This window comes from Macaca nemestrina, chromosome 11 (genome assembly GCF_043159975.1).
Source record: "Macaca nemestrina isolate mMacNem1 chromosome 11, mMacNem.hap1, whole genome shotgun sequence".
NCBI classification, from domain to species: Eukaryota; Metazoa; Chordata; class Mammalia; order Primates; family Cercopithecidae; genus Macaca; species Macaca nemestrina.
The window spans coordinates 86,183,572-86,208,079 of NC_092135.1; the positions used below are offsets into that span (position 1 = coordinate 86,183,572).

At 37.2% G+C, this 24,508-nt stretch overlaps 1 long non-coding RNA gene and 1 pseudogene across 1 annotated transcript in view; one reads left to right on the forward strand and one right to left on the reverse strand.

Moving 5' to 3' along the window:
* The window catches only part of LOC105468247 (uncharacterized), a 135,386-nt gene that overhangs the window by 58,925 nt on the left and 51,953 nt on the right, over positions 1-24,508 (reverse strand). The window lies entirely within an intron of this gene.
* On the forward strand, positions 8,326-9,525 carry LOC105468242 (protein ARK2N-like; annotated as a pseudogene).

The following is a 24,508-nucleotide window of genomic DNA, read 5'->3' on the forward strand; positions in this document are numbered from 1 at the left end:
AGTATAAAAAACATATGTAAACATGAGTCTACCTGATTCTAAAATCCAAGCTCTTAACCTTTATAATACTACCACTGTGCACTTATAGTTAAATTGTTAATCACTGTGATTGTATATAGTCAGGTTATTGTTACACTTATCAGCAATAGTTGTAACAACAAATCAAATACTGGAAATAAGATATTTAATTCAAGTTTTGCTTGAGGGTCCAGAATTTAAGTTATGTCCTCACAAAAAAATTTTTTTCAATTCTCCAAACAGTCATTTTTTTATGTTCATTGGTAACTCCTGATAAAATAATACAGTATAGTGTATTAAGAAATAGTAAGGGCTGGGCGCGGTGGCTCACGCCTGTAATCCCAGCACTTTGGGAGACCAAGGCGGGCGGATCACGAGGTCAGGAGATTGAGACCATCCTGGCTAACACGGTGAAACCCTGTCTCTACTAAAAATACAAAAAATTAGCCGGGCATGGTGGCAGGTGCCTGTAGTCCCAGGTACTCATGAGGCTAAGGCAGGAGAATGGCATGAACCCAGAAGGCAGAGGTTGCAGTGAGCCAAGATTGTGCCACTGCACTCCAGCCTGGGCGACAGAGCAAGACTCTGTTTCAAAAAAATACAAAAAACAACAGTAAGGGGATAAACACTCTGTGGTTCCCCCTGTGTACATGTTAATAAAATCTGTATGCCTTTTCTCCAAAAGAACAGAAAACAAAACAGTACATTGAAAGTTTTCATCTAATAGATTTATGATGCAATAAAAAAGCAATTGAGTAAATTATTTCTATTCTCCAGCTTAATACATATGTTGGTTTTATGGAAATACATACATTCTCAATCAAAAGTTAGAAAATGTAAATATCACTCATTTTTCCTTGGTCCACATGAAATGTCTTTCATCCTTTTTTTTTTTTCCTTGAGACAAGATCTCACTCTGTTGCCCAGGCTGAAGTGCAGTGGTGCAATCATAGATCATGGCAGCCTCAACCTCCTAAGCTCAAATGATCCTGCCGCTTCAGCCTCCCCAGTAGCTGGGGACTACAGGCATGTGCTACTATGCCTGCTACCTTAGACAATCCAGCCCTTGCTGTGTGAGGAAGACCCTTCCCTTACAAGAGAGCAGAAGTGCAAATATTCAAGGAATCAAAGATTAATAAATTAATCTTTATTACTATAAAGATTTTAGACTCATTATGTTGGAAATAAGGCATGAAGAATGGAGTGGGGCATGGTCGTAACAGGGCCACAACAGTAACTGAGGGTGGAGGGCCAGGTTCCCTGGAGAGATGAGACTGGAGGGGTTCAAAGTCAACTGGCTCCCAGTGACAAATGGATAGTACCCATTGACCCTTGTAATTTATATGTAGCATTCCTAGTACATACAAACGTGATAATCAGGTACAGAAGCTAAAAACACATTTTCCCCTTTTCTAAAAGAAAAAGATGCGTACTATCATATACAAATTACGGTAGGTTTCCTACATTTCAATTTTTTAAACATCTTTTTCTAAGGAAAATTTATTACAATTTTCAAAACATTATTTGTCTTTGTTCATATGCTTTGAATGTAATCTATATTTGGATGTGCAAAATGTATTACCTTAATGCTGCCTCCTCAGTGATAAATCTTCTTCAGAATCAGCCACATGAATATGAGAAATAAATGAGTTTGGGTTTTTTTGGTTTTTGCGTTTTTGTTCTATAATCAAATCTTGTTTAATTTTGATACTTAACCATTAACCTTATTCAACAGACATGAATCTTAATGACACAGATGTTTAAAAAGTCAAATTAATCTTTAAAGGACGAAGTTTGGCTGCCATAAACACTATCCAATAAAAATAATCCTAGATGTGAAGAGAAATCCACAGATGGCACCAGGAAAACAATTGTTGCATCTACAGTTTTTTTCAGCTACATTTGAAGACTATTTCCTAAACTGGAATGGTTGGGGTTGAAAACACATGTACCTAGAAATTATGCTACATGTATTCATAAGGACTGTATCATGAAGACGAAAATCAATAGAATGGCCATTAACATCTCTGACTCCAAAAGATAATCAATGTCATCTATCATATTGTAATGATGTTTATATCAACTGAGAGTTTTTCAAATAAGCCTTGGAATGAGAGGAGTCCTTTAGGAGAGGACTTTCTTCTCGGTGTTCTTAGAAATCTGTCCACTCCAATTGTTAAGCTTCACATTCATTGTTTAGCTGTTACAAATTAATTTTGCTACTTGTCATTTCAGAGTTTTCTTTTCTTACGGGCATTTGAAGCATCTAGTGTTTAATTTTCTTATCAAACAGTCACACATATAAACCTATTTATTCTGTCTCAAATCTTTGTTTTCTATATTTAATATAAGAATGTGTATGAGTGAGTATACATGTGTATTTGGGCAGGTGAGTAGGTGGTTGTGTGTGTGAAGGTGCTTTTATGTGATAAATATAAGCTTCTAAAGGGAAATGTTCTGACTCATAAAATTTATCATTACAGGGATTTCAAATTCTATTTCTTATTATGCCTTTCTGAATCTATACATTTTTAAAATCTGTTTAATATTTTAGCAAGAGAATACATTTTCTGCCACTTTTCTTTGTTGCAGAAATAACTCACCACTTCAAGCATAGTTTTCCTGTGTTTCTGTTTGTTTAGGTTTAGGGCTTGGGTGGGGGTTCCTTGTATTGTGTGGTTTTCTAAGAGCTGAGGATAATGTTTTTGTATAGTTCTATTAAACTGAAATCAAGAACTCTATGGTATGAGTAAAATTTGAAGGTGATTCTAATTCAATTCTTTATATAGTCAAATTCCAATGCCACCACATTTGAGTAGTCCAACTTACTGTTTTTTATAGTGAGTTAAATTAATATTGAATTGATGATACATAACTTTGATTTCTTTTTAGCTATGAAAAAGGACTTTCAATTTTTCTGCCATTCTTCATGTGCAATGACCAAGTCTTCTTTGCTCTGATCAATTTCTCCAGCCACATTTTAGCATAGGCCCTGCTTAGGATATAGTTTCCATAAATCAACCTGCTTCTCTGAGTGAGAGAATAGAAGTCCTTAATTGGAAGAATTAAAACAAAACAAAACACCTGAAATCAGGCCTCTTTTTCATACATTAGAAGAAATGGGTAGGAGTGGCTGGTTTGAAGACTACTGCTGTCTCATTACCACTTCCATAGAATTGGTCAATAATGGCAAATTAATTTTAACAAATAAACACTTTTCTCACTAATTTTCTCATTTGTATCTCCACTATGGCATTGATATAGCTCAGGCCTCTAACATCTCTCATCTTGGCTAACGCAAAAACTGTCTCTTCTTCCAGCCATGCTCCAGCCACCCACACTTCAGCAGTGGCCCACTCCATTGCCATCATCAACACAGCTGTGAGAAGAATCTCCCAAATATAAGTGTAAAAGCACTACTGACTAGCATGTATCAAATACTTGCTATGAGCTTTATCCACGTTCCCCAAATTCTCCAAATAGCCCCTCAAAGTAGTAATTGCTATTTTATTCTACAGACAATAATACCAAATTTAGAGAAGATGGTTAAATTTTCTGAGATCGTACATCTAGTAAATAGAGAAGCTGGCATTTGAACACAGCTCTGATACATCCAAAAGCCACACTCATTACACTAACTATACTAGGGTCCGTCTATTACTTTCCAGCCTCATCAGCTGCCATTTTCCTCCCCATACAGTGACTTTTAGCAATTTATGTTTTTAAAATTTATTATTCTGTCTCATATTTCTTTTCTTTTTGACCACAGTGCCATTTCCTGATTTTTGTCTGAAGATAAGAATATAGAAAACAATAATGAAATGGTGTGTTTTTTCCTAGGGCTTCTGTAACAAACCAGATGACATATAACAACAGAAATTGTATTATCTCTCAGTTCTGGAGGTTAAAAGTCCAAAATCAAGGTGTTAGCAGAGGCATGCCATCTCTCTGCCTGCTTCTGGAGTTTGACAGCAATCCTGGGCGTTCTTTGATTTGCATTTGTATATCTCTAATTGTTGCCTCGTCATCATGGTGCCATCTTCCTTCTGTGTGTCTTTCTGCGAGCTTTTTTTTTTTTTTTTTTTTTTTTTAAAGTTCTGGGATACATATACAGGATACGCAGGTTTGTTACATAGGTAAACGTGTGCCATGGTGGTTAGCTGCACCTATCAACCCATCAGCTGGGTATTAAGCCCAGCACATATTAGCTGTTTTTCCTGATGCTCTCCCTCCCCCACTGCCACCCCCAACAGGCCCCAGTGTGTGTTGTTCCCTTCCCTGTGTCCGTGTGCTCACATTGTTCAGCTCCCACTCATAAGTGATAATGTGTGGTGTTTGTTTTTCTGCTCCTGAGTTAGTTTGCTGAGGATAATGGTTTCCAGCTCCATTCATGTCCGGGCAAAGGACATGATCTTGTTCCTTTTTATGGCTACATAGTATCCCATGGTGTATATGTGCCACATTTTCTTTATCCAGTCTATCATTGATGGGCATTTGGGTTGATTCCATGTCTTTGTTATTATGAATAGTTCTGCAATGAACATATCCATGCATGTGTCTTTATAATGGTCTCTTCTCTTCTTATAAAACCATCAGTCATATTGGATTAAGGGCCCACCCTATTTCAGCATAAGCTTATCTTAAATTACATTTTAGGTACATCTGCAAAGACCTTATTTCCAAATAAGGTCACCTTCATAGGTACCAGGAATTAGGACTTCAACATGTTTCTGGGGACACAACTCAACCTACCATAAATGGTAACAGTAACTAATAATTTTAAGAGAGCAAATTACTGTTGACATGTGACTAACAAATTCACACTGTCAGCTGCTAAAACTTAGTTGAAGTATTACTTCCCCTTAAGCAACTTCTCTCATACTCCTCTCCATCTCACATTTTAGGCAGAGACAGATGTCTCCTCCTTAATGCTCTAGGTCCTTGTAATATTTCTACCATAATATTAAGACATGTTATAATTATTTATGTGCCAATATCCTCCCCTCCAGAATGTGAAATCAGAGAATCTGTCTTATTCAGCTTTTTAGCCTTAGCACCTCACATCATGACTAGCATGTAGCAGACATGCACTGTATAGTTGCTTAATTAAATTGATTATCTGACACATTGTCACATTAATAGATATCACAATGGCAGTGGGTTTCCATTTATTGTGTACTTTTCATGTAGCCAGGCATTATCTAAGTATCAAGAATTATGAAAAGTCTGAGATTATTTTTTTAAAACCAGTTAGCCTACCATTGTTTTATAGGTGCTGGCAGAAAAGAATAGACTTCAGGGTCACAGATGAAGGACTTTATTATTTATAGCAGAGCAGGAAGCATAAGCCTCAAGTCTGCATCTATTCTTAACCTACCAGGATCTCCAGGGGTGTTATGGCCATAAACTCACATGAGTACTGCTCGTAGAGTGGGTTTGTATCACAGCTAAGGAACCCCAAGTTTAGAAGACTACAATGTTTTAAAGAGGGTTGCCAGCAAACTTGCCTAACCTTTGTCCTAGAGGGCGATACCATCTTAATAAAGACAATATTCCTGACCTCTGCCCTGATGGGAGACATTATCTCTGTCTTCCAAGGCTGTTTACTATACAAACATCATTAAAAAGACAGTCCAGAACAAAAGCTAATACAAGACATGCAGAAAGGCCCTGAACTGTCTCCCAACAATAAATGTTTTATGTCCATCAACTCACTTTCTCTTTACTTATCATATTTCATGCCCCTTTCTAGATAAGCAAACTAATGCAATTATCCATGACATAGATAGTAAGTTGCGTGACACATAGTAATTTCATGGGTTTCCTTTTGATTTTTTTGTTCAGGACATCAGAAAATCATTACATCTCACTGTTTAGAGTTCATGAAAGTGTAGTGCTGGGAACTGTTTTCATGTTATTTTATCCTCTTCAAAACAACTCTAAAATACAAGTATGCTAGGAATAAAATCTATGCCTACCTCATTAAGGTGGTACCCATATTAAATGAGTTAATAAAAGGAAAGCACTTTCTGTGGTGCCTGGCATTTGTTAAGTACTCAATAAATCATAGATACTATTTTACAGATTGTTAAATGGGGCATAGAATGATTAGATGCTCATACAAAGTGACAAATTTGTAAATATCAAAGGTGTGATTAACTTCAGGGTCGACTCTCCTAAACACAATAATATGATAGTTTTAACTCCTTATACTTGTTATCCTCCTCTTCATGCTGTCTCACACCAGCTGTTCCATACAATGCTTCATTTCCCAGATAACTTTTCTATCCTGGTTCTAGTTCCCTTTCATTTTTAACCCTTCACACTGCTTTGTGGATCTCAGTATAATGATGCCTCTCTGGAAGTCAAATTCTTACCCTCCACTGACTCTCTCATATCCATTGGGCATCTCCAGGGAGGCAGATATGACACACCATATGCTGGGCACGTAGACACCTTTCCAAGTCTTCATACCCCTTGTTAGAAAAGGCTTTCAAATGCAGTGATTCTCAAGCTCCTGGGTGCAGCCTCAGTGTGGTATGAAATACGTAGAATGTATCAGAAACAGTAATGAAATAGACTGAAGTGAGACAGAATTGAAAAAATAGAGAATGTTTTTCAGAACTGAATAAAATAGAGAATGTTTTTCAAGTGCATCACACATGAGAAAGGTAAATAGTGTTCTCGTGTGTGTCTTTGTGTGTACATGCACTACCTGGTCCCAGTAGAAATTGTCAAAGGTTTGAAAGCCACTTCTTCAGTAAAATTACATATGCAGAAATCTACCTACCGGTAAAATCTCTTCACTCTAGAATCTAAATATCTGACCTAAATATTTTATTTTTATTTATTATTATTTTTATTATATTTCCTTTTCAAACTCTTTTTAGGCTACTGTAGGAAAGTTGTCATCAAATTACTACCAACTACGTTACTCTAATCTATTTTTCCCCCAGTATTGTTGCCCACTGGCAATTTTTCCAGTAGGCAGTCTACCTGATAGCATTTCAGAGTCATGCACATATCTCCAACATCCTACATGATCAAGGAATATCGATTGAGGCTCTAACACAATTAATCTGGCTCAACCATTATAACAGGGTCTTGTTTAGTCTGAGAAATATCTTGGTATTAATAAGTCCATTTTCTTTTTTTCCTAGATATAAACAAATAAAAAAAGTTCATGCTAATAAAAAGCTCTTTTCCAAAGATGACCATATCTCTATGTTGTTCACACACAGTCTGCTTCTTATTGAATTTTCTTGTAATGTACTTATATATTGGGATCTATCTTTCAAATGCATTTCCTTAACTTTAATCAAGAATCAATTAGAAATTATTAATCAGTCTGTCATTTATCTGATTTTTTCAATGCAAATGTCTCCTTTGATGGAAGACCCATATCTTCCAAACCGATATCTATTCCCGCAAAATGGGAGACTCAAAATAATGCAAGGCATGGTGTCTACTCAAGACCTCACAAAACATCCTAGAAATGGAAACTTTATTAAAATGAAAAAAAAGAGTTCACAAAATATAATACATGAGACTCCATAATGGATAAAACTATACACTTTGCCTCCAAATTCATGTGTTGAAATCTAACCCACAGTACCTCAGTATGTGACCATATTTGGAGATAGCCTTTAAAGATGTTTCTAAGGTAACGGGGATGATTAGTGTAGGCCCTAATCCAATATGGCTGGTGTATTTATAAGAAGTGATTAGGACACAGACACACACAGCACAAAGACAACGTGAAGACACTTGAAATGAAAATGGCCATCTATAAGCTAAGGAAAGAGACTCAGAAGAAACTAACCATGATGACACTTTGGTCTCAGACTTACAGCCTCCAGAATTATGGTAAATAGATAGATAGATAATCATAATCAATATGTAGATACATAGATTTTTTTAACAATTCACTACTGAATGTCATTAGGAGATATGGCCAATTGCAGAGTGAAGCAATAAATTATGATCTATTCTCTTACAGAAGCCAAAAACAGAAATAAGGAGAATATTAATTTAAAATTCAAATTAAGCATGGGGGACGGTGCGTGCCCTGATGGGGTGCACAGAGCGAGCGAGGAGGCACGGAGTCGCCGCAGAGCTCAGGGTTTCTTGACGACATGGACAATGTAAATTTGAATTCTTGATCCAAGTAAGAGGAAGGAAGTGGCATCCAATCCTCTGAGTTCTGATCTCCCAGCCTTGGCCTGCAAGTTTTTTTGTTTGCTTTCCTGTTGCATCTTTGATACCATTTCCTAGAGGCTGCACCATGATTTAACTTGAAATTCTGAAATGAAGATGGAGGCAGTGGGAAAAGTCGAAGAACTCATTGAATCTGAAGTCCCACCAGAAACATCTCAACAAGAGACAGCAAAGGAGGAAGATGAATCTGTAGAACTGGAATCTCAAGTTCAGAAGGATGGTGTAGCAGATTCTACAGTTCTTTCTTCAATGCCCTGCTTGTTGATGGAGCTGAGAAGAGACTCTTCTGAGTCTCAGCATCCACAGAGAGTGACAAGCCTATAACCGGCCGAGTTTATGAGAGTGACTCCTCTAATCACTGCATGCTTTCCCCTTCCTCTAGTGATCACCTGGCTGATTCAGACACGTTGTCTTCCGCAGAAGAGAATGAACCCTCTCAGGCAGAAACGGCGGTAGAAGGAGACCCTTCAGGAGTGTCTGGTGCCACAGTTGGGCGCAAGTCTAGGCGGTCCCATTTCGAAAGTGAAATATCCACTATGGCTGCCAAGAAAAACTAGCAATCCAGTGATAAACAGAATGGGTTAAAGGTCATGGGAGCCAAAAGCACAAGGAGAGGATCAGGCTACTGAGGCACAAACAGGAGGTTGCTGCAAGGAAGAAATACAACCTGCTGTAGGACAGTAAGTAGTACCAGTGATAGTGACCTGACTTGTGACTCAAGCACGAGCTCATCAGGTGATGATGAAGAGGTTTCAGGGAGCAGCAAGACAATCACTGCAGAGATACCAGATGGACCTCCAGTTGTAGCTCATTATGATATGCCTGACACCAGCTCTGATCCAAAAGTGGTAAATGTGTTGGCAATTTATTGGCAGCTGCAGTAGTTCAAGAGCACAATAATTCTATATGCAGCCAGGACACGGGAGCTACCTGGAGGACCAGCCAGCTTCTACAGGAGCTGAATGCAGAAGCAGGTCATTTGCATCCAGGATTCCTAGCAAGTGATAAAACATCTGCCGGCAATGCACCGCTCAATTAAGAAATTAATATTGCCTCTTCAGATAGTGAAGCAGAGATTGGGGGAGTTCAGGAACATGCAAGTTGTGTTCATCCTCGAGGTGGTGTGATTCTGAGTTTCTTCATGGAAGCATGGCTCGGACACACAGTATCTTAGCACCAAGCAGACACAGTCATGGAACTGATGTGAGCCCCCAGCAGACTTGGGCTTCACCAGCAGAAGTTGTTGACCTTACCTTGGATGAGGATAGCAGGCGTAAATACATACTGTGATACAATGTCACTGTGTTTCTTCTACACTGTTTCCTTCCAATTCCTCACCTTCTTTGTGACACAGAAGTTCATTGTCATGGCTTCAGCTTCAGAAGCTGTTTGTGGCATTTGTAGGATTCAAACTCATGGAAAATTTCGTCCTCTCCTCCTTTTTTTAATTAAAAGAAGTCACTTAGGAAAAAAATGTAAATTAAATTTAAATAACCTGAAAAACAATGATGTGAGAAAGTCCTAAATTTTTACATTCTGGCATTCAATATAACACTTTTATCCATTTCAGCATCACATAGGCATTTAAAGGGAATTAAATATCTCTGGAACACAAGCAACAAAATTCAAAAAGTTAAACAAGTTAATTAATAATGTGTGAAATATACAAAGTTCAAAAAAATTATTGAGATCAGGCACTGTGGCTCCTGCCTGTAATCCCAGGACTTTGGAAGGCTAAGGCAGGAGGATTGCTGGAGGCCAGGAGTTTGAGACCAGCTTGGGCAACCTAGTGAGACCTTGTCTCTACAAAAAATAAAAATACATAGAAAATAAAATAGTTCTTGCAAAAAAAACAAAGTGTGGAAAAAAGAAAAAAACACAGTTTACATAGTCTTCTAATTGTAAACTCATTTATTAAAGAAACAAAGGCTTTTTTTTTTCTCTTTTCAAAAAGGTTTGGTCCTGTCGATAGCTCCTACCCACTGAGCACTCAGAACACAGAAGAGCCCTATAAGCATGCCATGTGGAGCACAAGAGCATAAGCATGCTATGTGGAAGAATTGCTATATTAGTTTCCACTGTCTCGATATTAGACGTAAGGAAAAGAAAGTTACCCCAGTCCTTGCACAGCGAGCCATGCAGAAAAAGCACTAGATGCCTGCAAATCATAAACTGGAATATGAGACCCTCCATCATCAAGTATAGCCAACATTTCCAGGTTTACTTCTCTCTATTCCTCACCTTCTCTCTAGCTGTGCATCACTGTTTCATTTTCTAGTTCCTTGCTTTTTTCAATGTTGGCTTTCCTTCCTCTTTCTTCTTATACCTTTTTCTTCATCCACCACTCCATCATCAAATTCACCACTCTCTACAACTCACCACTCCTCCAAGACTTTGCTCAATTTCAAATTCCTCTAGAAAACTTTTGATATTCTCAAGCCATATATAAATCATTGCACTAGGCTTACACATTTTTTATTTAATCTTTTCTACATCTTAATGGAGCAGGCAGTAAATATTAAATGAAATGTCATGTGCAAATATGCATGGCAATGGCTGAAGCTTAGTGGGCATTCAGTAAACATTATCATTAATATGATGATGATGTCTTAATCCATCTCTTATTCTCTGCTTAGCGTAGTGTTCTGTACATGGCTGATCCTCAATAAATATTTATAGGCTATGTTATAGAAACATATATCTTGTCCAGAGTCTCAAATGTGAAAAAGTAATCTTTTTAAAATTTTATTATTTCAAAGTTCCTTTTCCCCCAAGTGGTTGATATGTATTTTCAGTCAAATTGACTTTTTCTGTCCTTTTCTGAAGCAATGAAAGCAGAATACTCAGCTGTTGAGAGAAAGGTAGGGTAACTGGTAAAATATATTAGTTAATACATTATTATCCTACTACAAGTGATTATAACTATATTGATTTATTTTCTAAACACTCCATTTAACATTGAATTGTTGAAATTTTGACAATTATAGGAGGCCTTCTCTGGGGAAAGGAATAAAATCTTTTCCTATTTATAAATTCTCCTTATAAATTCTCTTTATAAACAATTTTTCTTGTGTATACCTTTAGAGATACCTTAAGAATTTCACAACCATATATAAAAATATGGTTTACTCTTTTTGGAGAGTTATTAGGAAAAGATGGTTATGGCCTGGGAAAAGAAAAAGTAGTAGAATAATGCATAATAAGTACTTATTTTGCCAAAAGGCGTAATACATATTAATAAAAGCGAAACAAAGCAAACCTTGGCCTCAAAATTATATTATTGTAGCATCTATAAGTGCCAAAACTAGCTTGGTCGGGGAGACCCTAACCCAGCGACACTAAAGGAATTAAAGACACACACACAGAAATACAGAGGTGTGAAGTGAGAAATCAGGGGTCTCACAGCCTTCAGAGCTAAGAGCCTGGAACAGAGATTTACGCACGTATTTATTGACAGCAAGCCAGTAATAAGCATGGTTCCTATAGATTATAGATTAACTAAAAGCATTTCTTACTGGAAATAAAGGGATGAGTTTGGCTAGTTATCTGCAGCAGGAGCATGTCCTTAAGGCACAGATTGCTCATGCTATTGTTTGTGGTCTAAGAACACCTTTAAGCTGTTTTCCACCCTGGGTGGGCCAGGTGTTCCTTGCTGTCATTCTGGTGAAACCACAACCTTCCAGCGTGGGCATAATGGCCATCACGAACATATCACAGTGCTGCAGAGATTTTGTTTATGGCCAGTTTTGGGACCAGTTTATGGCCAGATTTTGGGGGCCTATTCCCAACATACAAGGATGGAGGTAAGATGCCTTTTAGAGGAACCAAAACAAATAAGATGAGACTAAGGAAAGCAAGACACAGTTAGTATAAAAGGAAGAAATGAATCAAATCCTAGTTTTTGGATATGGAGGCAGAATTCAGCATTTTCTAAGGCAACACCAGAAAACCATGAAACATCTGGATGGAGGAAAATGAAACAAAATGTATTTTTATTGTTTTCACAAAATACATTTTAGTATGCATATCTGTAGCAAAGTCAAACACTATTACAAACATCTCATTCAAATTAAAGAGCAGGGAGAATCTAAAAATTCTTTTTAAGAAAGTAAGGGACAGTAGTAAATGAATATTCAGATTACTATTTTTGCTATATAAGATATGTAAAATACTGTTGCTATTTTCTGTATTTTATGTGCCAACTATATTGTTTTATTTTAATGGAGGTAAAAAATACAAAGAATATGTACATACAGGTCACTCCAGACTTTTGTCTCTAGCACATTTTTCAAAAGAGTATGAAGATGCTTAACCAAAATTCTTCTGACCAGAGGGTATTCTATTTATTTATTTGTTGATTTATTTATTTATTTATATTTTATTTTTATTTTTTGAGATGGAGTCTCATTCTGTCTCCCAGGCTGGAGTGAAGTGGTGTTATCTCAGCTCACTGCAACCTCTGCCTCCAGGGTTCAAGCTATTCTCCTGCATCAGCCTCCCCAGTAGCTGGGATTACAGGCATGAGCCACCACACCCAGCTAATTTTTGTTTTGTTTTTTAGTAGAGGCAGTTTCACCATGTTAGCCACGCCAGTTTCAAACTCCAACCTCAGGTGATCCATCTGCCTCGGCCTCCCAAAGTTCTGGGAATACAGGTGTGAGCCACTGCACCCAGCCCAACAGGGGGCATTTTAAAGACTCTGTTCTCAAGTATAGGGAGGAACTATCATCTAGGATTGAACAGAATTGAAAACAAAATTTTTTTCTGAGAAAATGCAATTTAATTTTTACAGTTAGTATTTAAATAAAATAGAAAATGATGCCATTATTGTTGTGACAACTCAAGAAGTCTAAAAATCGTCATATGTATCTGCTTACTATTTTATCAGTTTTACCTTCTCCTTTTTTTTTCTATTTCTGAGTCTAAAAACAACAGTATCTTTAAGCTCATACAATGCCGTCCTCTTAACATTTATGACATCATTCGAAATAATATTCTGCAAATTCAACGGCTTTCTCCTAAATGCTATTAGCTTTATCCTAAGTCGTTTCTTTGCTATCATATAAATGTAAAGTTTCAGCTGTTAAAATAATAATTTGTCATCTTATTTAGAAGGTTAAAAAATGAAGAATGAGCAGACAAAATTGTAGAAGGTATTATACCATAGTAAGTAGAACTAAGTGGCTCGATTTACCTATGCAACGATAGGTTCAAAGATATCCCTGGTATTCATAATTCAAATTTTCTACTCATGGTTTTAGAGTTTGCTAATTTACTTTGACTGCCTTTGTTAGTTAATAACATCTAAAATTTAGTGAAATCTTGCTGTATGCCAAACATTTTGTCTGCATTATCTCATTTAATCCTCACAATTCCCCAAGAATTACTCTATTTAAAAAATAATAAAACTATGATAAAAAGGAGAGTTACTTTGCCAATGTCATACCAACAGGAAGCTGGGGAACTAGATTCTGAGCCCAAGTCTGTCTGAAGAATGAGCAGAAAAAATTGTGGGGGGTATTATAGCTTAGTAAGTAAAACTAAGTGACTGGATTTACCTATGTAACTATAGGTTCAAAGATATCCCTGGTATTCATAATTCAAATTTTCTACTCATGGTGTTAGAGTTTGCTAATTTACTTTGAGAGCCTTTGTTAGTTAATAACATCTAAAGTTTAGTGATATCTTGCTGTATGCCAAACATTTTGTCTACATTATCTCATTTAATCCTCACAATTCCCCAAGCATTACTCTTACTATTTAAAAAACAAAAAAACTATGATAAAAAGGAGGGTTACTTCGCCAATGTCATACGGACAGGAAGCTGGGGAACTAGATTCTGAACCCAGGTCTGTCTGATGACAGAATTACAGAATTCAGAATCCATGTTCCTCTATACTCCCTAAAATTTCTCTAGAGTCTTTCATTCCAAAGTGACAATAATCTAAGCCAGCTTTTAAAAAGGAAGAATGGGAAGAGTGTTACTGCCTCAGGGAACCAAATCAAAGAGATGCTAAAATTTGTCTCAAAGGCAAGTAGATTTTGTGCCTGAAACAATGCCAGAAATTTCTGTCCCTTATCTATGACTCTATCAGAGATTCTATTCTTTCCTACAGATGAACTTTTTCCCTTCAGGGGATCACCAATGTATATACTGGTAGGCAATGGTTGTGGTTTATATTAAATATCACCAAAGAAATGAACACTTTCTAAGGAAAGTAGAAAATTGGATTAGAGGAGAAGCCAGTATTAGGTGGAACCAGTCATTTTGAACATCAAAAGAGGCCCAGAGGGTAGTGGTAGAGGCAATCTAAGAGACAAAAGTCACCTAGTTAATACCTGAGTTAATACACAGGTACTGGAACCTCCTAACTGTGTGATGTTAGCAAATGACTTGGCTTCTCTTAAGTATCAATTTTTTTTTTTATCTGAAAGTGGTACTGTAAGAACTAAAGTAATTAATGCATAAAATATAATCTTAGTAAAAATCTACGGAGTTTGGATGAACACAAGGATACTGAAGAAAGGCTAATAATTTGATGCCTATTTAAACAGATAATCTTTAAATGTTTATTTAGCCTTTTTTGAATTGTTGAATTGGGATAGGGCAAGCATTGTGGGCCACTTCAAGTTCAAATTCAAAAATTTGGATTTATTGCATGCATTAAAATAACACATTACTAGTTTATTGAAATTGTTTTTCAATTTTGTTCACCTCTAGACTAGAACATTAATATAGAATGTGATCTGAGAGACCAAAATAGACATCCCTTTGCCAACTAAGACAGATCCTAAAGTTAAGGAAATAGGGTTCAGGGCTCCCCTGGCATGGCAACTTGCTAAATTTCCATGGCCACAAGAAAAACCACAATCTTGATAAACACCTTAACAATAGGAGCTATCAGGCAAATTGTCAGACTCTTCCTAACTGATTTACAACCCAGGCCACTACAACTCTGACTGGGCAGAGGACCAGTCTTACAAACATTCTCTCCTGATAAGCAACTACAGACCTCAAGCCAGTTTTGGCCAGCTTATAAAATTGCACACAAACTGTCTTTGTGTCCTATAGTTCACCTTCTGATGTAAATAACCAAATTCTACCTCATTTTAATGCTAAAATCCCACCCCAAAGTAAACACAGGATGTAGGTTACATATACATTTATCCATTTGTGCGTGTGCTCACCTCTCCTCATAAACATGTGTAACTTTTCCACTAAACCTACTGAATATATATGACCCTATTTTGTAATACAGACCCTGTGAGACATGAAAGCCAACCTGCCCTTTCCCTTTTCGAAGAGAGAGTACCTTCAGTTCACACCAGAGACTGTCTCTCCCTAGTTTGCAAATTGATATCACCAATAAAAACCCCCTTTCTTTACTTAGCCATCTAGTAGTGTTTTGGATGATAGGAGTTAAATTTTTTTTATCTCTAAGAAAAAAGAATAAAAAATGCATGATTTGTTTTCAGAATGTCAGCTGCCTGCAATTGCTAAGTTTCTGTCACTGTCAGCTGGCTGTTTTCAGAATTAGTGGCAAAAAGTAAAGTTGTAACATGTAATTTTTGTATCAGTTAAATATTCAATTAATAAAGTTCAGCATTGTGAGATGTGATTTTGTTGTTATTTCCAATTAAGCAACTTGTTTACAATTTAGAAGGAGCAGGTTGGCGTTACATTTTGCTAGCTACTGAGGATGTGTGTGTCAGAGACGTGTGAACCAGAGCAAATCAGAGACGTGTGAACCAGAGCAACTCCATCTTGAATAGGAGCTGGGTAAAATGAGGCTGAGACCTACTGGACTGCATTCCCAGATGGTTAAGGCATTCTAACTTACAGGATGAGATAGGACGCAGGCACAAGATATGGGTCATAAAGACCTTGCTGATAAACAGGTTGCAGTAAAGAAGCCGGCGTTACACCACCAAAACTAAGATGGCCACAAGAGTGACCTCTGGTCATCCTCACTGCTACACTCTCACCAGTGCCATGACAGTTTACAAATGCCATAGCAATGTCAGGAAGTTACCCTATATGGTCTAGAAAGGGGAAGCATGAATAATCCACCCCTTGTTTTAGCATATCATCAGGAAATAACCATAAAAATAAGCAACCAGCAGCCCTTGGGGTTGCTCTGTCTATGGAGGAGCCATTCTTTTATTACTTTACTTTCTTAATAAACTTGCTTCAACTTTACTCTATGGACTTGCTCCGAATTCTTTCTTGTGTGAGTTTCAAGAACCCTCTCTTGGGGTCTGGATCAGGACCCCTTTCCTGTAACATCTTTCTGGCGACCGCAGAAGGGACTATAGTGTGGAAAGCCCCAGTAAGTGGTGGAGTACTATAACATCTTTCTGGAGACCACAGAAGCAACCACAGTGTGGAAACTCCTGACTCAAAGTCTAACTTTGGGTAAATGGTGCAGTCTGGTAACATCTTTCCGGTGAACTACAGACAGGACGATACTGAAGAGACCCCCGGCCCAAAGGAAAATCATCTGCACGCACCAATGAGCTGACTTTGGGTAAGTGGGGTGCATATACTAGGGTAAAGGATAGGATTGGGTTAGAAGCCCAACGTAGGGGAGTTAGAGTCTCTCTTAAGACAGAGTGGGTTAAAGGCCCCTCTTAAAACAGACAAGGAAATTTGACCAATTTTGGGTTAGAGGCCCAACTTAGGAGGGTTAGAGTCCCTTAGAAGATTTAGGGGGTTAGAGGCCCCTCCCAGTAAAGTCCCTCTGGGCTAAGATGGGTTTGCCACTCCGGGATGTTAACTGCTATTCTCTTTGGATCAATCTGCTTTGCACTCTGCTGATGGCTATGGGTGACAGGATTAGGCATGTACAGGATTGTGGGACATTCTGCTCCCCCAAAAGGAGAAACTTGTGAGTGATGGGACTGCTGAAAAAAATCCCTTCACAACAGCAGTCACCTAAACTTTTCAGTGTCATTGCAATGGGTGGGTTGTTGGACTCCCTGAGCACCTCACCTTTTGGACTCCCCACTTTGGACTCCCTGAGTGCCTCACCTTCCCCACTTTGCCTCAGGCAAACTTTCCCCCACCCCCCTACTCTCTCTCTTTCCCTGTCTCTCTCTGTGCAAACTGGTTGAACGGTAAAATTAACGGTTTATCTCTTTAAAAGTGTTAATTAACTGAAAAAAAGGACTTATGAGGCTAGTCCTAAGCTGTAGCAATTTTGATATGCCTTGTGTGTGTTTCTGTGTGTGTTCTGTAATGGAGAAGCATATCTTAGGATGGAACACAGGCTTAGAACACCTGTAAGCCCTCTTTTCAAGACAGTCCAGCAAACCCGTCAGTTACAAACTCTACTGCAGGTCACTGAAAAATACTGGATGAGGTTTCCCTCTTGTTTTGTATGTCCTTGGGAGCTTGACCTTGTAATCAAGTGGCAGTACTTTCTCTTGGTCTCTGCCATCACAAAGGCAGCCCAGGTTCAGGGTTCAATTTCCTGCTTAGAGGATGAGTCCTTTTACTTTTGTCTGTCTGTGTATTTATATGTGTTGTGTGTGTGTGTAATTTTTTAAGAGCTTCAATTGGTTTTAAAATAATAAGAGTTTAAATAAAATATTTTGACAGAAAAGTAAAAAGTATAATGTCTTTTATTTAGTTCATGTGACTTTAGTAATCTTTAGGAAATAAAAAGAGCTTTAAAGATTATTGGTAAAATGCAAACATTTGGTCTAAATTGTGCAGGTCAGATAGTAAGTTTGCTAAATGCTTTAAATTCATGAACTGCTTCTTTGACCTTCGAAAATTGTTCAATTTACCTTCCTTGGAGACATTAGATTCTAGATAAGGCCTGGGGACATGTGGAGTTAGCCACTCCCCCTAGCTATGCTGGAGTCAGCCCTTACCTGCACTTCTGCCTGGTGTGTCCTAGGCTAGGCCCCACACCTAGTACATAATTAGAATTCTGAACTTACCAAGGTTTTCGCCAAAGGTTAAGTCACTAAGGGTTAATAGTATAACATGTATTTGAGGCTACTGAAGAAACAGTTCTACATGCAAGGTGTGTAAGGAGAGTAGAATGTACTTTTGGTAAAAGATTGTGAGAAGGCATGGGATGTGAATTTTTCTTTCCTAGATTAAAGGGTTACAGGATTATTTTAATTTAGGATAAAGCTGAAGGTTTAAGCAAATGGTGGAAGGTTTGTGAAAAATTACTTGTAAAAGAGATTCTGTGTGTAAACATATTGACTAAAGATAAAGGGGTATTATACAGGTTTTCTGTAAATTATACATTGAAATAAAAGCACAACAGGTTTTTCTTAGAGTAAAAACTGGCTTATAATCGGCTCATTAATAAAAATTTGTAAAGGGTTATAAAACGTTTATCAAAATCTTACCTTATGATCAAACTAATTAAGATTAAATACATTTGTCTATAAGGTTTTATTAAAATTTTGGTTTGACATCAATAATGCACTAATGCAACAGTGGCATTTGGCTTACTAGGTATAAAAGTTATACAGGAATCATTGTCAAATATGAAATGGTGTTTGCTTTTTTTGAGCTGTATTTGTATAAATGTATTATTGGTATATGTTCCAAAATAATGGGAAACTCCTATAATTTTGATATGACTTAGTGTATGTTATTAAAAATTGTTACATAAAATCATTGTATGATACAGAGATAACCAAATTTTCTTGTCAACTGTGACTTTGACTGAGGCTGCCCTAAAACATTTTGTCAGCCACAGACAATTGTTGTCTTGTTTTGGTCCTCTTTAGAAGGTGGTTTTTAATCAACTATAGAATTCTAGCAGGTGTTCTTAAATGCAGTTTTCTAGTAACTTTGGAGATTATAACATCAGAATAAATGAAAAAAAAATTAGGATTCTCATGGAGAGCTAAAATATTCATGAATATCAAACAGAACAGTAGTTAACTGCATGGCATAAACTAAAGAAGTCTGAAGTAATCGTTGTGATTTTGCTTTAAACATTTCTGATCCTGGCCAGGTGTGGTGGCTCACACCTATAATCCCAGCACTTTGGGAGGCTGAGATGGGCAGATCATGAGGTCAGGAGATTGAGACTATCCTGGCTAACACGGTGAAACTCCATCTCTAGTAAAAATACAAAAAAAAAAAAAAAAAATTAGCCGGGCATAGTGATGGGCTCCTGTAGTCCCAGCTACTCTGGAGGCTGAGGCAGGAGAATGGCGTGAACCTGGGAGGCAGAGTTTGCAGTGAGCCGAGATCGCGCCACTCTAGCCTGGGTGACAGAGCAAGACTCTGTCTCAAAAAAAAAAAGAACAACAACAAAAAAAATTTCTGATACTGATGCTTTGTTTTGTTTTTCAGGGTCAAGGAAACTTCTATTTTAAGCTATTTACAGCTTTTAACAACTGAGTAACATATACTTCTGTGAACAAAATTTGAAGCATATTTGTTTCTCTCTACTTGATTTCTCCAAAATTTGGAAACTATTTGTGAGCATTATTAATTTATGACAATATAGTTATTTACATAAGTGCAATAAGCATCTGTTTGCTGTGATAACAGGACACAATTGAAAAAAACTGGATATTTTACCAAGGCTTTGACTGGAATGGTGTGGTTTCCTTTAAAGAATCAGACTTCACTTGTAATACCAATAAAAGCCCTTTGGAGAACTAGCCTCATACTTTGCCAACACAATCCCTATACAGGGTTTCTGACCTATGGTAAGTAAAGAATGTCACTTTCTAACAGGTCTAGGAGCCCCAAGCTATCTTGGTACCCCAAGAGGAGAGGAATTTTCCCAACTCATAGGTATTTGAGGGCACAGCCCCATGGCAGGGCTCAGCTCTAAAAGAAGTCTCATCTAAGACTCCTTTTATGGAACAGAGTTCCATCAAAGCCAATTTCAGAAAACCTTATGTAAAAAATAATTATTCTTGCTGCACTTTACACAAATAATCAGGCCAAGTATAATAAAACAAATCTGTCCTATCATGATTTATCTCTAGTAAAAATGGGAAACTGGAGAGAGGAATTATGTTTCAAAAACTATGATGCACTTGTTATTAAACTCTAGTCTCATCAGTTGTTATTAAGTTTGTTTCTGCAATTTAGGCTAACCCTGCTTGTTCCTGTGAACCAACCAGTGATTTCTGGCTGCTATTCAGAAGAAACAAGAGGGATAAGTGATGTAAAAATCTGGATCAATATTCTAATCTTGGGCATATTGGAATCAGCTAGCAACCTCATATCAGCTTAGTTCCAACAGTTGCTCAGTTCATGGAAAGCCTTCTAATCTAATATACTTGGAATAATTTTACTTATTTTGTTTACTCTTATGGAATATACTGCTGTTGTACTCTTTGTGTAGGAATGCAGGACAAGCTTACTGAATGTCTTCTTAAATTGAACATTTTTTAATCTTCCAGATACTATCTTTTGTCTGAACTGAGAGTTATGAATGGCCCTCACCATACCAATGCTTTCTGACTGAGCTCCCCTCTACCCTGAAAATAAAAGACCCTAATAGTTAGGCAGGAATATCATCGCCCCTACTCAGCCTGAAGTAGTTACAGAAGATGGAGCTTTGTCCCTCTACAACCCTTAGGATTAACAGTTCTCTTATAAAAGTGGTGGGTGGAAGGGCAGGGGAAGGAGAAGGGGAAGATGGCTCATGCCTGTAATCCCAGGAGTTTGGCAGGCTGAGGGGGTAGGATCACCTGAAGTCAGGAGTTTGAGACCAGTCTGACCAACATGATGAAACTCCATCTCTACTAAAAATACAAAAATTATCCGGGTGCTGTGGCAGGTGCTTGTAATCTCAGCTGCTTGGGAGGCTGAGGCAGGAGAATCACTTGAACCTGGGAGGTGGAGGTAGCAGTGGGCCAAGATCTTACCATTGTACTCCAGCCTGGGCAACAAGAGCTAAACTCCATCTCAAAAATAAATAAATAAAATAAACGGAGGGGAAAAATCTCAGAGGCATGTGAACCAGAGCAACTCCATCTTAAACAGGAGCTGGGTAAAATAAGGTTGAGACCTGCTGGGCTACATTCCCAGATAGTTAAGGCATTCTAACTTATAGGATGAGACAGGAGGCCAGCACAATACATAGGTCATAAAGACCTTGCTGATAACACGTTGCAGTAAAGAATTATACCACCAAAACTAAGATGGCCATAAGAGTGACCTCTGGTCATCCTTACTGCTACACTCTCACCAGCACCAGGACAGTTTACAAATGCCATAGCAATGTCAGGAAGTTACCCTATGAGGTCTAGTAAGGGGAGGCATACCCCATGACTAAAGGGAGTTACCCTATATGGTCTAAAAAGGATATGTTTAGCATATCCTCAGGAAATAACCATAAGAATGAGTAACCAGCAACCCTTGGGGTTGCTCTGTCTATGGAGAAGCCATTCTTTTATTTCATTCCTTTCTTAATAAACTTATTTTCACTTTATGGACTCACCCTGAATTCTTCTTGTCTGAGTTCCAAAATCACTCTCTTGGGGTCTGAATCAGGACCTCTTTCCTCTAACATGTGGAGAAAGAGTATGGACATTTGAGTTAACTGAAACCATAATCCCATTTTTTCCCAATCATTGTGAGTGCCCTTCTTAAGATTGATAATCTACACATTTACCTGGTAGATTCACCTCTAAATCTAGTTCTATCTACTTTATGGGAGGAAGTAGGTGAAATAATTCATATAAAGATTTTAACACTGTAACTGTAACAGGTCTGTTGCCCGATGCACAAGACAAGTAAATACTCACTATAACAGAGAAACAGGTTTAATCATAGGGCCACCAAATGAGGAGACGGGAGGAAATCTTAAATCCATCTTCCTGAGGATGTTGGGGCTGGGGGGTTTTCAGAGTTTTAGAGGGCAAACGTATAGAGAGTGTTGATTGACCAAAGAGTGCAGGGTGAAGTGATGGGACAGGGAGATGAAGAAACTGTATTATGCTGATTCTGTTTCTCGGTGGAGGTCTTTAAACCAGTTGGCACCAGCTATTTCACTAGAATTTGGAATCTGAAAAACATCTTAAACAATTATTAAACAAAAGACATATGATTCTAATGTCAGAAGTCCTACCTATGTTAAAGAAAAACCTTATGATTCTGAAGTCAGAAATCCCATCTATAGAAACAAAGGGAATGCAAATGTCAGTATCTAGTGCTACGTGACTTTTGGTTATAAGAAGTGGGTCAAAGTGAAGCCTGATAAATGCTTAATTATATTTCTTTCCAGAATTCTCATTAACCTTGCAAGGTGATTTCCACACAGTGTTTGCTCCATAAATAATAATCATTTTAAACTGTATTTATCCATATTTACCCATAAATATTAACTATGTATAATACGTATGTTTGAGGAGTCAGGAAGAGGCAAGTAGGGAAGAATTCAGGAAGAGGTTTGTCAGAGGAATAAGAACAAATTAGACTTCTTTGCAGTTTTGCCTGTTTTGTGGTGGCAGTCAACATGATCCAAAAAACAAGTTGCATCAGACTTCCACTACTCCAACTTTTCTATAAGAGCTATCATTCTAAAATGCATATAAGATCATGATCATCCTGAACTGGTTACCTTTAGCCAACAGAATAAAATTCAAATGGCTTAGAAAGGCATGTATTTAACCCAAATTAATCTACAAATTTAATGTGCTCCTAATTAAAATCTCAGCAGAGCTTTTCTGGGAGCTTGATGGGTTGATTTAACACACATATTGAAGAACAAAAAGGCCAAAAAAGTGAAAAAACATTAAGAAGAATAGAAAAATAGGAATATTAACCTGCTATCGCCAAAATGTTGTGTTCCCCTAAATTCATTTGTGGAAATTCTAACCCCAAAGGTGATAATGTTAAGTGGGGCCTTTGGGAGGTGATTGGATTAGTGCCTTCAGAAAAGAAGCATGAGGGAGCTTGTTTACCCCTTTCACTGTGTGAAGATACTGCACTATTCTATAAATGAGGAAATGAACTGTCATCAGAACCGAAATCTGCTAGTGCCTTGAACTTGAACATCCCAGTCTCCAAAATGAGAAATAAATTTCTGTTGCTTGTAAGCCACCCAGGTTATGATGTTTTGTTATAACAGTCTGATAAACCAAGACATTACCAAATCAGAAAAAATACATATATTTTAAAGCTCTAGTATGTAAAATGATTATCATTATAACCATACCATTTTAAATACTACATTGCAGGGATAGACAAGCGATTAATGAAACATAATACAGATATTTGATAATTGGCATTTTAACAAAAGTAAAATGAACTACTTTATAAATAGTGCTAGAAAAATCAGTAATTCATATGAAACAAAATGATCTTATTTTTTCTATGTTATTTTATATACAAAAATAAATTCCAAGCGAGTAAATATCTTAATATAAAAATCAACTTTTATCACTTCTGGAAGTAAGGGTAGTAGCCTATATTTATGAATTTAGGTCAAATGAATTTATTAAACAAACATAAAATGAGTAATCTCCAATAAAGAAGATGGATAACTTTGACTACATTAGAATTTAAAACTTTACTACTAAAAGTGACCTTATAAAATGTGAAAAGGGAAGTCTAACCATTACTAATAATTGGAAAATATGAAGGTTACCTACAAATCAATAAGATAAAGAGAAAATCTGATTAAAACAAAACAATCAAAAAGGCTAGGAACAGGCAAACTGCAAAAGGAGAAACTCAAGTAGTTAATAAGCAGATGAAAAGCTGCTCAATCTCTCTAGTAATTAGAGAAATACAAAATAAATCCACAATAAAATGTGATTTCATATTCGTCAAACTGGGAAACATTTTTTTTAAATGTCTCATATTGGAAAGAAAGTGAAGAAATAATTATCCTCATTCATTGCTGAAGGAAATATACATTTCCTCTGGAAAGAAATTTTGTAATATCTCATAAGTTGGAGGTGTACGTGATCTAAGAGCCAAACTTTCACTCCTAGGAATGTATCCCAGAGAAATTCTCACATTTTTTTGTAGAAGACATATGTATGAGAATGATTTTTTATATCATTTTATGATACATAAGATATTATTATGTAGCACCCATTCTACAGTGTTTTTACCTATATTGACTCTTTTCAGCTTCACAGTAACCCTCTGAAGTAGATCCTAATTTTATCCTTGTTTACAGATGAAGAAATTGAGATACAAAAGAGGAAGAAATCTGCCATGTTCACAGAGCTGATAAGTGGTGAAACAGATTTTAAAGCAGATAGTCTAGTCCATCCTCCTCATCCATATGTTATAACAGCTCATACGCCTAAACGGAAA